At 48.7% G+C, this 13,645-nt stretch overlaps 1 protein-coding gene across 12 annotated transcripts in view; it reads left to right on the top strand.

Annotated features, from left to right (window-relative positions):
• Nucleotides 1-13,645, top strand: part of PPP2R2C (protein phosphatase 2 regulatory subunit Bgamma) — a 249,909-nt gene that overhangs the window by 16,279 nt on the left and 219,985 nt on the right. The window contains exon 1 of one of the 12 annotated variants that reach the window (XM_078367557.1): nt 11,198-11,405. The exons of the other annotated variants lie outside the window; for them this stretch is intronic. The gene's annotated coding sequence lies outside the window, so the exon portion shown is untranslated. Of the gene's footprint in view, nt 1-11,197; nt 11,406-13,645 lie in introns of those variants that run through there. 12 annotated transcript variants of the gene reach the window in all.

Here is a 13,645-nt window from a genome sequence, read left to right as displayed (position 1 = left end):
GGGGTTTCTCCCTGTTGGCCAGGCTGGTCTGGAACTCCTAACCTTAAGTGATCGGCCCGCCTCAGCCTACTGAAGTGCTGGGATTACAGGCGTGAGTCACCGCGCCCGGCCCCTTTATGATTTTAATTTGTAATTCCCCCACAGTTAAAAGTGTTGAGCATCTTTTTATGTGCTTATTTGAGACTTCTAAAAGTCTCATGGTTTTAGGCTTCACATGTAGGTGTGTGGTGTGCTTTGAACCAGTTTTTCTCTGAGGTGTGAGGTCTGTGTCCTGTTGTGTTTTTGCATGTGGATGTCCAGTCGTTTCGGCACCACTGGTTGAAAGGTCAACCTTTGCACATGCCCCAGGCCCATTGCAGATGCTGGGTCCTTTATCCTGAAGGAGGTCTTGTCTTCTGGATGTATCTGTTGCTTCCCTGTGGTACCCCTGGGTGCCTTCCTCCAGCCCCTCTATTTTCATAATCAGAAATCTGCAGAGCTTTTATTCGATTGAGCCTCGGGCCTGTTTTTCTTGGCAGGAATGCTTGGTTATTGGTAAGGTGGCCTTTCCAATGCATCTGGCTAGAAGGCACCCAGTGCCCAGTGGCCCCACGGGTACTGGAGCACAGGGTGACCAGTGGGGTCGGAGCGAGAATCTGATAATTTCCTTGGTTAGCTTCCCCATAAACCCTTCTCACGGTTTCACTGAGACACTCAGGAAAGTTAGATTAGGGACTTTACTAAATGATTCCAAGAAGCTATTGTTGCTTTGTTAGGTGTGATAATGGCATTTCGGTTATGTAAGGAAGTGCCCATATTTTTAGAGATGCATGCTGAAGTGTAAGGGCGTGATTTTACTTTAAAATCTCCAGTGAAGAAAAAATAGGCAAGAGAAAAAAGGGAGAGATGAAGCAAGTGTGGCAAAATCTTGATAATCGTCGAATCTGAGTGAGTCCGTGCTTTGAAGATGAGTAAATGTTTTCATAAGCTGAGGTCTGGGTTGCACAAGCTCCCTCCCGCCCGCAGTGCCCCCCTCACCCCGGTTCTCAGGTGAATGAGAGCTGCTGGGAGCATTTAGAGGCTGTCCGCTACCTGTGCTTGGGGGCCATTAGCTGTTGCTCTTTTTCCCATCTCCCCTCCGCTCTTTCCTTCTCTCTCCTCTTACATCTTTCGTCTCTACCCTTTTCCAAAAATTCGAGGCTGACCCTCGGCAGAGCCCCCGCTTCACGGCCTGCCCTTTCGCATAAAGACCACCAGAGGGCGCCATGATTTAAGTCCGTCGCTGTTCTTGGTGCTGAAATTCTGAAAGCGGGTGGAGCACATGATGGGCCCGGGAGCTCCTGGGGGCTTCAGCCCTGTTTTCTGCTCCTTTGAAAACACATGTTTGGGTCTAGAAAATATACTGTTTTATATTCCCAGGATGTGATCCCCAGTCTTTGCACCCCTGAGGTTGGAAAGAGAAGGGATTGTCGAGATGCTTAATGAAGGGTGCAGGCCTGGCAAGGCTTGGTCAGAATCTGCCACCCACCAGCTGTGTGCCACTCACTAGCTGGGCTAGTCGTGGCTTATCCCTGAGCCTTGATTTTCTCATCTGTGAAGCAAGAATGATAACCACAGCTCCTTTAAGAAGTTATTGTGGCCGGGCGTGGTGGCTCACGCTTGTAATCCCAGCACTTTGGAGTTCCAGGCAGGCGAATCACAACAAGGTCAGGAGTTTGAGACCAACCAGGCCAACATGGTGACACCCTGTCTCTACTACGAATACAGAAATTAGCTGGGTGTGGTGGTGGGTGCCTGTAATCTCAGCTACTCGGGAGGCTGAGGCAGGAGAATTGCTTGATCCCAGGAGGCAGAGGTTGCAGTGAGCCGAGATCGTGCTACTGCACCCCAGCATGGGTGACAGAGCAAGACTCTATCTCAGAAAAAAAAATGTTACCATGAGGATTAATAAGATGCTTCTGATTTTAGTAATATCGAGATACTATTGTTTTTATTGCTATGACCACTACTAATACTTTTATTAAGCACATCTGTGTATCAAGGGCCCCTCCAGTGCACCCCTTCCCAGGTATAAGGTCAGGAGATGTGATATCCAGCTCAACTGTGCCTTGCCTGTGACCACTGGCTTGACTCTGGCTGTACTGCAGCAATCCTCGAAAGCTTATGCCTTCCTCTTTTGAAGACCCTGACCATAAGCCTGACCTCACAGAGTTCCCATGGGCATATCTACAAAGCTCTGAATACAGTGGCCAGTACACAATTGATGCTATGTCAGTGACAGCTGCTATGATCATTGTCAGGGCCCCTTTCGTTTAGCCATGTGTTGATTGGGTTGTGGATACCAATCACTTCATCTCTTCATGCTTCTCTGCAAACCATACCCCCCACCTCCCACCCCAATCCTGGGGAACTGTGGTGCTGGAGCATTGCCTTCTATAGCTTTCTACCTGTATTCATCACAGCCCTTTGGAGCTAAATCAACAGTAGACGTTGGTCAGCAAAATACTGATTTTGCTACAATATCTTGTTTGAATCCATATAGTGACCCTAAGAGGGAAGCAAACATTACCTTACTGTGCCCACCTTACAGCTGAATCAACTGAGACCCTGAAGAATTAAGCTGTCCACCTGCAGTGCCCAAGCTAACAAGAGTCACGCAGGGAATTTGGGATTCTTAGAATAAGAGGATTGCTCAGAGATTCTGTAGGAGAAACTGAGGCCAAAGAGGTGCAGCCACTGGCTCAGAATTGCTGGGTGCATTCAGGTCAGATCTGGGATAAGAGCCAGGCCCCCTGGCCTTAGCCCAGAGCCTCTTCCTTGGTGTCTGGTTCTCTGCTTGAGCCTCATGGGTGTCATGCAAAAGAGACTCATGTAAAAGAGACATGCCTGGCTTTATTACCCCTAAGACTTAGGACAGTACTTTTTGGTGATTAGCCTTCTGAAATGTCTGGTCTCTCATGGCCTGCACCTTTCAGGCATTTGATTTTTTTTTTTTTTTTTTTTAGACTGAGTTTTGCTCTTGTTACCCAGGCTGGAGTGCAATGGCATGATCTCGGCTCACCGCAACCTCCGCCTCCTGGGATCAGGCAATTCTCCTGCCTTAGCCTCCTGAGTAGCTGGGATTACAGGCACGCGCCACCATGTCCAGCTAATTTTTTGTATTTTTAGTAGAGACCGGGTTTCACCATGTTGACCTGGATGGTCTCGATCTCTTGACCTCGTGATCCACCTGCCTCGGCCTTCCAAAGTGCTGGGATTACAGGCGTGAGCCACCGCGCCCAGCTTCAGGCATTTGATTTTATACTCACTTATACCTCTAAAGCACCTTGTTAGTGGAGGTAAATTAACTTATTGATTTTGAGCTCCATGCTACTATGATGAATTATAACACAATTTCCATCATTTTCTTGTTACTTAGGAATTTGTTGAAATACTGCTGCATTGATAGAGCTTCTGAAATGAATTTTTAACAAATCCTTAAAAAATATGTGAGCCTTTCCTAAATGCACTGGAGGAGGCAACAGGCCTGCTTTTTCAGATCTATAGTCTTTGATGAATAACACGTGTCCTGGTGCTGGTGTGGTGAGGGTGAGCCCGGGAGAGCCTAGGCTGTGGGGTTGCCTTTGAGAATGGGCCTGGCATTAGGCAGCAGGCACTGGAGAAAATCACATCCTTCCTGATCCTGCATTTATACTCCTGAGGAAATTAAAAAAAATCTCCTTCTGCCTAAATTCACTGCGGAACTATTTGACAGGAGGAACAACACAAAATAAACCTGGAATCAACCTAAATGTGCAGTGACAGGGACACTGTTTTCCAATTGCAGCATTTGTTTGCTTCTGGGAGTTTGTGTTAATTTGCTTCTTTTGAGCATCCACACTTGCAGAGCACAGGGAGACGGATGTTAGCTGGCTGGCAGTTTTTATTTCAAAGGGAAGACTTGCTCACACTTTCTTTTTGTCTGCCTGAGCACAGGGGGACACTGTGTGTAAATAATCACATACCATTTAGGAATGCTTTTGGGGCCAAGTGTGCTAGCTCACACCTGTAATCCCAGCACATTGGAAGGCTGAGGCAGGAGGATCACTTGAGGTCAGGAGTTAGAGACCAGCCTGGGCTAGTGAGATCCCGTCTCTTAAAAAAATGTTAGCTGGGCATGGTGGCCCACACCTCTAACCCCAGCTACCCAGGAGGCTGAGTTGGGAAGATCGCTTGAGCCCAGGAGGTCCAGGCTGCAGTGAGTCATGATCACGCCACTGCACTCCAATCTGGGCAACAGAGCAAGACCCCATCTCTACAAATAAAAGTAATAATGATAATAAACTGGGAGAGCATTCAGCTTCAAGTAGAAGGAAAATTGACTATATGGATTTCTGATAGCTGGAACTTAAAGAGATAGGGCTGTAAAAACATTTTTACCATAAAAAGCTAGCGGTCTGCCATCCAAAACTAATGGCTTGGCTGGGTGAGGCCAACAGGAACAGGGTCCACTGCCAAGCTCAGCCCTGGACCAGACCCTCTTCCTTTGAATCTGGTTCTTGTCCATCAGTAAACAAATGGGGCCAGGGTGAGGATGGTTGGGTGGGGGAACACTGGACTTCTCTCTCCCCCTCCTTGGGGCCAATCCACTCTGGGGACTTGAGGGTCTTCCACTGAAGGCAGATGCTTGGATGAGTGAAGGCCGCTGTGTTGACAGCTCAGCTCAGAGCCTAGGAAGTCAAAGGTGAGATTCCTTGTGGGTGTCACGGAGAGCAGACCCATGTAAAAGACACATGCTTGGCTTTGCCACCCTAAATACTGCTTGGGGCCGTATCCTAGGTGTGGCTATCTTGCTCATGGTCATGAGGTGGCAACTGGATGTCCAGGCCCAGGGTATGAGGTCATGGGTAGTGGGATGGGCAGGGGAGGGGGACCTGTTTCCTGGCACCCTGCTCCCATGATTTATGTAACAGGCTGGGTGGCCCCTAGCTGCTTCCCGGTCTCCATGTCAGCTGCGTGGTTAAGCACAGTTCTCAGGGGTCCCTTGGCCAGCTCTCCTGCAAGCAGCTGGCATCAGGGGAGAGGCCTGCGATGTCTTTTCCGGCAGCCAGCGTGCATCAGGGCAGCGGTGCTGGACGCTGTTCCCTCAAAGCAGTGTCTGGGCTCCTGTGTGCGGAGGCCTCTGAGCCTTGTGGCCGGTTCCATGGCATCTCCTCAGTAGGAAAAAAACGTGTGTCCCTGGAGGGATAATTTGGTCTTTGGGAAAAGACAGACTCATCTGCTGCTCAGGTTGGGGAGAAGATTGGAAGGAGGTGGAGCCTTCCTGGTTGGTTGAAAAGAGGAAGAGCAGAGAGGGCTCCCTGTCTGAATTGCCCTCTGCAGTTTCAAAGCTGGTTCACTGGTGTTGTCTCCTGAGCCTCACTCCATTCCTGGGACGTGAGGGCCAGAGCCACAGCCCACTGTGGGGGCCATGCCAGGCCCAGAAGTGAGGTTCTCGGGAAGCATAGAGGGTGTGGACCTCTGCTTTCCACCTGCCCCGGACAGGTGTGAGAACCGCGTCAGCCCCGCTGACACCCACTGAGCATTCACTTTGTGCTTTCATTTTTTAGGGGATGCTTTATAAGAAAGAAACCTGCCTTTGGGCGGGTTAAGAAGTCTTTGTGGTTCTTTTGTAGGTTGGGTAGGGAGACATCAATGATGCTTCAGAGAGTTAAGTGCCTTGGAGGGTGGAGGGCAAACCACCTTCACTAGATAAAACTCCAGAGTTTACATCTGCAAACATTTTTCTAAAACAAGTGTTTTAATAATCGTAGCATGTTTTAACAGCACAGTGTGGTATCAAGTTCAACAGTCATTGGGATTATTGTGCATAAATGTCTCCATCTTAAGGAAAGCTTGATGCCTTCTCAGCAAACAGTTCTAGAGGGAAACTTATCTTTAGGACAAGATACAGAACACAGTACAGCTTTCATGTTCACCACGGGGTCCTGGTTGTGTAAATATTCCCTTGCCTTTTCTGTAATAGTTTGGCAGAAAGTCCTGGATGGCCCCTGGCTTGGACTCACGGCAGCTCCGCTGTCTCTTTCCTCTGTCACATCTGACTCTGGTTATGTGTTCTCCAGCCAGGGCTAAAACGAAGAGTGTGGGATGATCATTTTCTGTTTCCTCAGCACAAAGGCAACTTCCTGCTTTGGTCCACTCTCTGGCGTCTGTTAGATCTGCTCTTTTTCTCATAATGTACGTAATCTGTGTGTCTAGCCTAAGCAATATCGCGCAATGAGTATGTGCACTCACCATCCACGCCAAGAGAGAGAATAGAGTATTCTAGGATGTTAGAAGCCCCCCTACCCCTGGCTCTCCTTTGGGAATTTATCCACCCCACCTCTAAGGCAAGCCTGTCCCACCCAGGGTCAGAGGCCCACATGCAACCCATTTGAATGCAGCTCAACACAAATTTGTAAACTTTCTTAAAACATGAGTTTTTTTGTGATTTTTTTTTCTCATCAGCGTTAGCGTATTTTATGTGTGGCCCAAGACAATGACTGTTAGTGTTAGTGTAATTTACGTGTGGCCTAGAGAAGCTGAAAGACTGGACACATCTGTTCTAAGGGAACTCGATCCGCGGTTCTCGGCTTTCCTTTGGTGTCAGCGTGGCCTGCTTTTGAAACTTAAATAAAATCATAGAGCAGGCCTTGCTTTTGGCCATCTAACTCTGTATTTGAAGACTTCTTTCTTTTTTCTTTTTGGAGACAGGTTTTCTCTCTGTCACCCAAGCTGGAGTGCAGTGGCATGATCGTGGCTCACTGCAGCCTGGACTTCCCGGGCTCAAGCGATCCTCCCAACTCAGCCTCCTGAATAGCTGGGACTACAGGTGCACACCACCATGCCAAGCCAATTAAAAAAAATTTTTTTTAGTACAGAAGGGGTCTCACTGTGTTGCCCAGTCTGGTCTCAAACTCCTGAGCTCATGATCCTCCTGCCTTGGCCTCCCAAAGTGCTGGGATTACAGGTGTGAGCCACTGCACCTGGCTTCTTCATGGTTTTTTACATGATGCCGTCTGCTGAAGGCTGCTCATTTCTCCGCTGTGTGGGATTTCATTTTGTAAATATGCCACAGTTGTGTACCTGTTTTGCTGCTGATGGATGCTGAGTGGCCTCATTCTTTTTGGTATTTCAGGAGTTTCTGTAGGGCACATGCTCACGGGCAGACTCAGTGGCCCAGACAACTCGTGTCTGTTCAACTTTACCAGGTCCTTTCAAACCATTTTGCAAAGTGGCCCACTAGCTCTGCACCGTTGCCAAGAACTGGTATTTGTTGGGTTTTCAACCACTGCCAATTTTTTTTGCGGTCACTGTGTTCATTGGCTACCAGGTTGGCCCATAGGAGGCAAAGGCTGAGCTAGAATTCAGTGTGTGGGGTTTTGATTAGGAGGTGCTCTTGAGGTTCACGCCTGATGGGTGTGGGGAGGCAGCAGGATTGGGCAGAGGAAGAGCTGAGCTGAGTTGCAGTCCAGTGACAGCTGTGGCTGGCTGTGAGGAGCTCAGGGGCTGTGGTGGTGCATCCACGCCATCCTGTCTTGGGCCCAGATGGCTCCTTCTTCACGCTTGCCCAGTCACAAGAGGAAGCCACCCTGCAGGGGTCTCCTGACAGCACCCCACCTGCTGCGGCAAAGATCCCTCCTTGCGGGGTGTCTGGGTGGCCCCTCTCTGAGTCCGCTCTGCTAACCAAACATGTTTCTGTTCTTTGAAATGCAGGCCCTCCCTGCTTTTCTTCCTGGTGGGTTGTTTTCCAAAAACGGATTACTACACTGTTTTCCTTTTAATGTATTCTGCACATGAATCCTCAGTTCATATAGGTTGCAAATGTCTAAGGTCGTGGCGTTCCTGCTTACATTTTATAGCAGAACACAAAGTCTGGTTTTCTATTTCATCTCGCGTCAGGGTTGGTGGGCTGTATTTTTCTAGAAATTTATCTGTTTCTTCTAAGTGGTCACAGTATTCTCACATTATCTTTTTTTTTTTTTTTTTTTTTTTTTTTGAGGCAGAATCTCCCTCTGTCACTCTTGTGTAGTTCAGTGGTACGATCTTGGCTCACTGCAACCTCAGCCTCCTGGGTTCAAGCAATTCTCCTGCCTCAGACTCCCAAGTAGCTGGAATTACAGGCTCCTGCCACCATGCCTGGCCAATTTTTGTAGTTTTAGTAGAGACAGGGTTTCCCCATGTTGGCTAGGCTTGTCTTGAACCCCTGACCTCAGGTGATTCCCCCACCTCGGCCTCCCAAAGTGCTGGCATACAGGTGTGGGCCACCATACCCAGCCATTCTCACATTATCTTTTGAATCTCTGTAATGTGTTCTGTCCTGTCAAATTCATTCTTCCTTAGTTAATGTTGCTGGAGGTTTGTTTATTCATCTTTTCGAAGATGCTTGTGGAGTTTGGGGGAAGCATCCACTAGGCATAGGACTGGCTTCTGTCCCCAGCGTGGCCTCTGTCCGTGGCGTGCCTTGTTCAGCACAGGTCTCCAGGGGTTGCTGCTGGGTGACTGGGGACAGTCACAGCACCTCTCTGGGCTTCAGTTTGTTCACATGGTGGCTGGAAGTGAGCTCACTGTCCCAAAGTCCCGTAGAACGTCACTGTCCCTTTTGGAGGGCAATGTTGTCTTTTATCATGATCACAAGTGCATTTCATTCAGCTCCTGGATAAAGGACAGGGACTGTGAACAATTTGTCATGAATCTCTTAAAGCACATGCTAGGTCTTTGAGAAATATTTGTTAGATGACAGAAGCCATGTGGCCAGGGAATCAGCAGTTTACTGCCTTTTCAGGGATTCCTCTTGGTTCCCCTCCTCCCTGTTTTTGAAGTTAGAAAACCACTCACATGGCTGGGCACAGTGGTGCACGCCTGTAATCCCAGCCCTTTGGGAGGCTAAGGTGGGCAGATTCCTTGAGGTCAGGAGGTTGAGATCAGCCTGGCCGACTCTACCAAAAATACAAAAATTAGCTGGGTGTGGTGGTGGGCGCCTATAATCCCAGCTACTCAGGAGGCTGAGACATGAGAATTGCTTGACCTGGGAGGCAGAGGTTGCAATGAGCCAAAATCATACACTCTACTCCAGCCTGGGTGACAGAGTGAGACTATCTAAAAAAAAAATAGAAAGAAGATGACTCATGCTTGTCTGTGAGGGTCTGGTCTGGCCAGGGCAGGGTTTTTGAGGATCTGACCACTCTGTCTGCCTCCACTCCAGCGCTCCTGTGTGACAGGGAACCTATGTGATAGACAGTAGGCAGAGAGAAACAGATATTAATTAATTAATCTGGACCTGCATTCCAGTAACGCAAATGCTGCAACCCTCAGGTAGCGGCTGTTCTGGAGAATGGAGCCTAGGATAGTGCTGCTTGCCTTCCCAATATCCAGTCTTCCTAGATTTCTGGGTAACAACCCTGATTAAATCAAGGGGCTGTGTGCCTGTCATATTCCCACGTTCCTAATTCAGCAGAGGTGGTCATGGGACCCAGTTCTAACCAATGGGACATAAGCTTGGGAAAGATCTTCCACAGAGAATGAGTCAGCCGGCAGCTGCCCTTTCCCTTGTTTTTTTTTTTTTTTTGGTCTGGAATGAGATGGCTGGAGCAGTGGTAGCCATTTGGTAAGCATGAAGTGATTTCAGGATGCTGTATGCTAAGGATGGAGGAGTAGATAGGCAGAAGGGACCTGGAGCCTTACCCACGACACAGAGCTCTGTTTCCGTGCTGGATTGCTGGCTTCTGGCTTTATTTTATAAAGGAGAAAAACAAACCCTGCATTTCTTCCTAGTGTCCTAACACAGTTCCTAACTGATAGAGGCCAGGAAGCCCAAATGGAGATGTTTGCTTCCTTCCCATGCATCCCTGTCAGTCTCTCCCTGACACACTTCGAAAGGCCAACATGAGCACATCCATCTTCACTCAGAAACCGTGTGTGTGGAGCCCTCATGCACCGTGGTGGGAATGTGAAATGCTCTGGCCACTTTGGAAAGTAGTCTCAGTTCCTCAAAAGGTTAAATATAGGTTTATCTCATGACCCAGCAGTTCTTCTCTTCGGTATTTACCCAAGAGAGTTGAGGACATTTATCCATACAAAAATGTGCCCATGAATGCTCATAGTGGCACTATTCATAGTAGCCAAAAATGAAAACCACCCAAATGTCCATCATTGGATGGTTGGGTAAACAAAATGTGTCCTATCCATGCAGTGGATTATTATTCAGCCTGGAAAAGGGAAGAGATCCCGACACACACCACAACACCGACGGACCTTGACCACATCGTGTTAAGTGAAAGAAGCCAGACGCCAAAGGCCACACAGTGTGTGATTCTGTTTATAGGAAATGCTCATAATCAGAAAATTCATAGAGACAAAAAGCAGATCAGTGGCCGCCAGGGGCTAGGGGTTTGGGGAATGGCCACTAATGAACATTCAGTTTCTTCTTGGGTGAGGAAAGGTTTTAAAAGTAGATCCTGGTGAGGGCTGCACAGCTCTGTGAACATACTAAGACAACTGTGTTGTACACTTTGAAAAGGTAAAGTGTGTGGTGTACAGCGTATGGCAGTAAAGCAGTGATTAGAGAGTGCATGTGCTTTAAAGTGAGAAGCTTGGTGTCATCAGAGCTGGGCAACAGGGCAGGGCAGGGCTATCTGCAGGGGCCCCACAGTCCTGGGGCAGGTGGCCATATGGCCAGTTTCCAGCTTCCCCAGTGGAACAGGGTGGCGCGGTGTTTAGGACCCAGACCCCTCTACCTATGCAGCTGTGCACCCTTGGGGAGATCTGGTCTCTGTGCCTCAGTGGCCTCACTTGTCAAATGGGGAGCCCCCTGCATCGCCTGTAGGTTGTGGTGAGCACTAAGTAAGTGTCATCACGGACGCCTAGTGCAGTGTCCGGCTTCAGGGACACTCAGCAAACCCCAGATCTGGTTCTACCATTTCCCCACGCACTTGTCACCCTGACCACTGCCCGGTCAGTGGGTGCTTCTGTATCCTGGGCTTGAGAAGACCTTTCAGAATGGTATATTTTAAATTTTGTTTTAAAGGAGAGAAGAAAAGCGGTGGCAGGAATCATCCTCCGTGATGTTACAGCATATTATAAAGTGAAACAGTCTGGAAGGTTACACTAGGCTTGGGAGAGAGGCTGGTGAAGCACAACACACGGTACATGTGTGAGTCACCTGTGGCCGCCGCAGCAAATCCAGAGACTGGCTGGTTTCAGCCAACAGGAATGGTCCCTCAGTTCTGGAAGGCAGAAGTCCAAGGCCACAGTGTGGGCAGGGCTGGTGCCCTCTGAGGGCTATGGGGGATCTGTCCCAGCCCCCTCCCCTGGCTTCTGGTGCTTTGCAGCAGCCATTGCTTCTCCCTGGCTTGTGGAAACCTCATCCCGACCTCCAGCTCCATCCTCACATGGCGCCCTCCCTGTGTGTGAGTATCTGTGTGTTCAAATTTCACCCCCTTTTTTGGTAAGGACATCAGGCATATTGGATTAGGGACTCCACCTAATGACCCCATCTCAACACGTTTAATCTCCAACAATTCTATTTCCAAATAAGGTCACATCCTGAGGTTCTAGGGGCGAAGATTGCAGCCTGTGGGTTTTGGGGGGAGTGATCTAGCCCTTCCCAGTGGAAAGTCAGAAGCAGGTTTGAGCTGTATAATAAATCACTCACTGTGTAACGAGCTCAGTATTTGTCAAGCACCTGCTCCGAGCTGGTACTGGGAAATGGCAGTGACACACTGACAAGGTCCCCGCCCGAGAGGAGCTCAAGCAGCAGGGCAGGGAGGACATTTCGTGGCGGTGCGGGAGAGCGGCCAGCTCCTCTCTGCTGGTTTTGTAAAGAGAACAAGTTAGAGGGACAGACTGAATTTGCGGCCAGCTCTTTCGTGAATGTAGCACATGGTCTGGGTGGTGCCACCGCTCCAAGACCGAACCCTGAGCCCCTTCAGCCAAGGGAGCATCTGCTGCCGTGGGGGAGGACTTGAGCTTGTGTTTTACAGTTTCATTCGCCGCATTATTGGTGTTTGGAAGATGACATGACCTCATCTCATTTTTCTTTGCTTAGCGAAAATAGCAGGGGACCTTATTCCCTCCCCTCATTGCGTATGTTTAGCGCCATCTTAACACGGATTGTGAAATCATCCTTGTATGTTTCCATTCTGCTCTGAAACGCTCGTGTTGCTGGGGGCGATGAACTTGGCTCAATGCACCTGTGTGTCGGTGGAAGTTGGCAGATGGGCGGTGGGCACCTCTCCATGCTGATATCTCTATCCCAAGGAAGCAGCCGTGGAGTGGGGTAAAGAGCCAGGAAGAGGGGAATCTGGGTTTGAGTCCCAAATCTGATGTCCCAGCTTTGGGACCTGAGATAGGGCTGGCTGCCTCCGTGGGCTCTCGGGAAGGTTAAATGGAATGATGAATGCAAAACTTTTTTTGGGGATTGATTTTAATGTGGTAATATTACATAACACAAAAGTAATCATTTTAAGCATTTTAAGTGTCGAACTCAGCGGCATCCGGTACATTCCCTTTGTCATGCAACCGTTGCCACGACCCATCACCAGAGCTCTTTCTTTGTACCCATGTACACCAGCTCTCCATAACCCCAGGCCTGGTAACCCCTACCTCACTTCCTGTCTCTACAAATTTCACTCCTCCAGGGCTTCATATAAGTGGAATCACACAGCGTTTGTCCTTTTGTGACTGGTGTATAAAATCTTCAAGGTTCATCTACATTGTGACATGTGTCTGAATTATATTCTTTTTTCAGGCTGAATAATATTTACAGAAAGGGTTAATCTGTAAATTGCCATGCCACTAAAAAACGTTTTAGATGGTGTGTCAGAAAATTAATGGCCGAACCGTACAGAGGAGGTGAAGTGAAAGCTACACTCTCCCTTCCCTTCAACCCAGAGCCATTTGCCATGTAATCACCTGTGTATCCTCTGGACATCTCTCTGCACCGATGAGCATTTATGTGTGTGTCCTTTGATTTTAGACCTCCATGCCATTCTACACCATGATTTTTTTCCCTTTGGTATCTTTCTTCTTCTCCTTCTCCTTCTTCTTCTTCTTCTTCTTTTTTTTTCTTTTTGGAGACAGAGTCTCACTCTGTTGCCCAGGCTGGAGTGCAGTGGTGCAATCTCGGCTCATTGTGACCTCTGCCTCCAGTGTGCAAGCATTTCTCCTGCCTCAGCCTCTCAAGTAGCTGGGATTACAGGTGCCCACCATCACGCCCAGCTAATTTTTGTATTTTTTGTAGAGATGAGGTTTCACCATGTTGGTCAGGCTGGTCTTGAACTCCTGACCTCAGGTGATCTGCCCACCTCAGCCTCCCAAACTGCAGGGATTACCGGTATGAGCCACTGCACCTGACCTGATATCTTTCCATATTGGCACACACACATAGAAACACCTCATCCTGTTAAACGGTTACGTAGCATCCACTGATAGATGGCCACGTCCTCAGGTCCATGCTGATGTCCAGTTACGCCCTTTACCAATACTTACCATTACAAACAACACCGGAAATGATTGTTCTTGACACCAGAGCAAGATTTGCACCCAAATCCCTAGAAGACAGGGAGCCTGTGCATTGAGAAGCCTCGAGTTGTCAAATTGCCCCCTGCAGAGATGCCCTCTTCTCTACCCTACACAGGAGGGGCTTTCA

This window comes from Callithrix jacchus, chromosome 3 (genome assembly GCF_049354715.1).
Source record: "Callithrix jacchus isolate 240 chromosome 3, calJac240_pri, whole genome shotgun sequence".
NCBI lineage: Eukaryota > Metazoa > Chordata > Mammalia > Primates > Cebidae > Callithrix > Callithrix jacchus.
The sequence above is the reverse complement of the archived record's forward strand: the minus strand, read 5'-3'. Positions and strand labels throughout refer to the sequence as shown.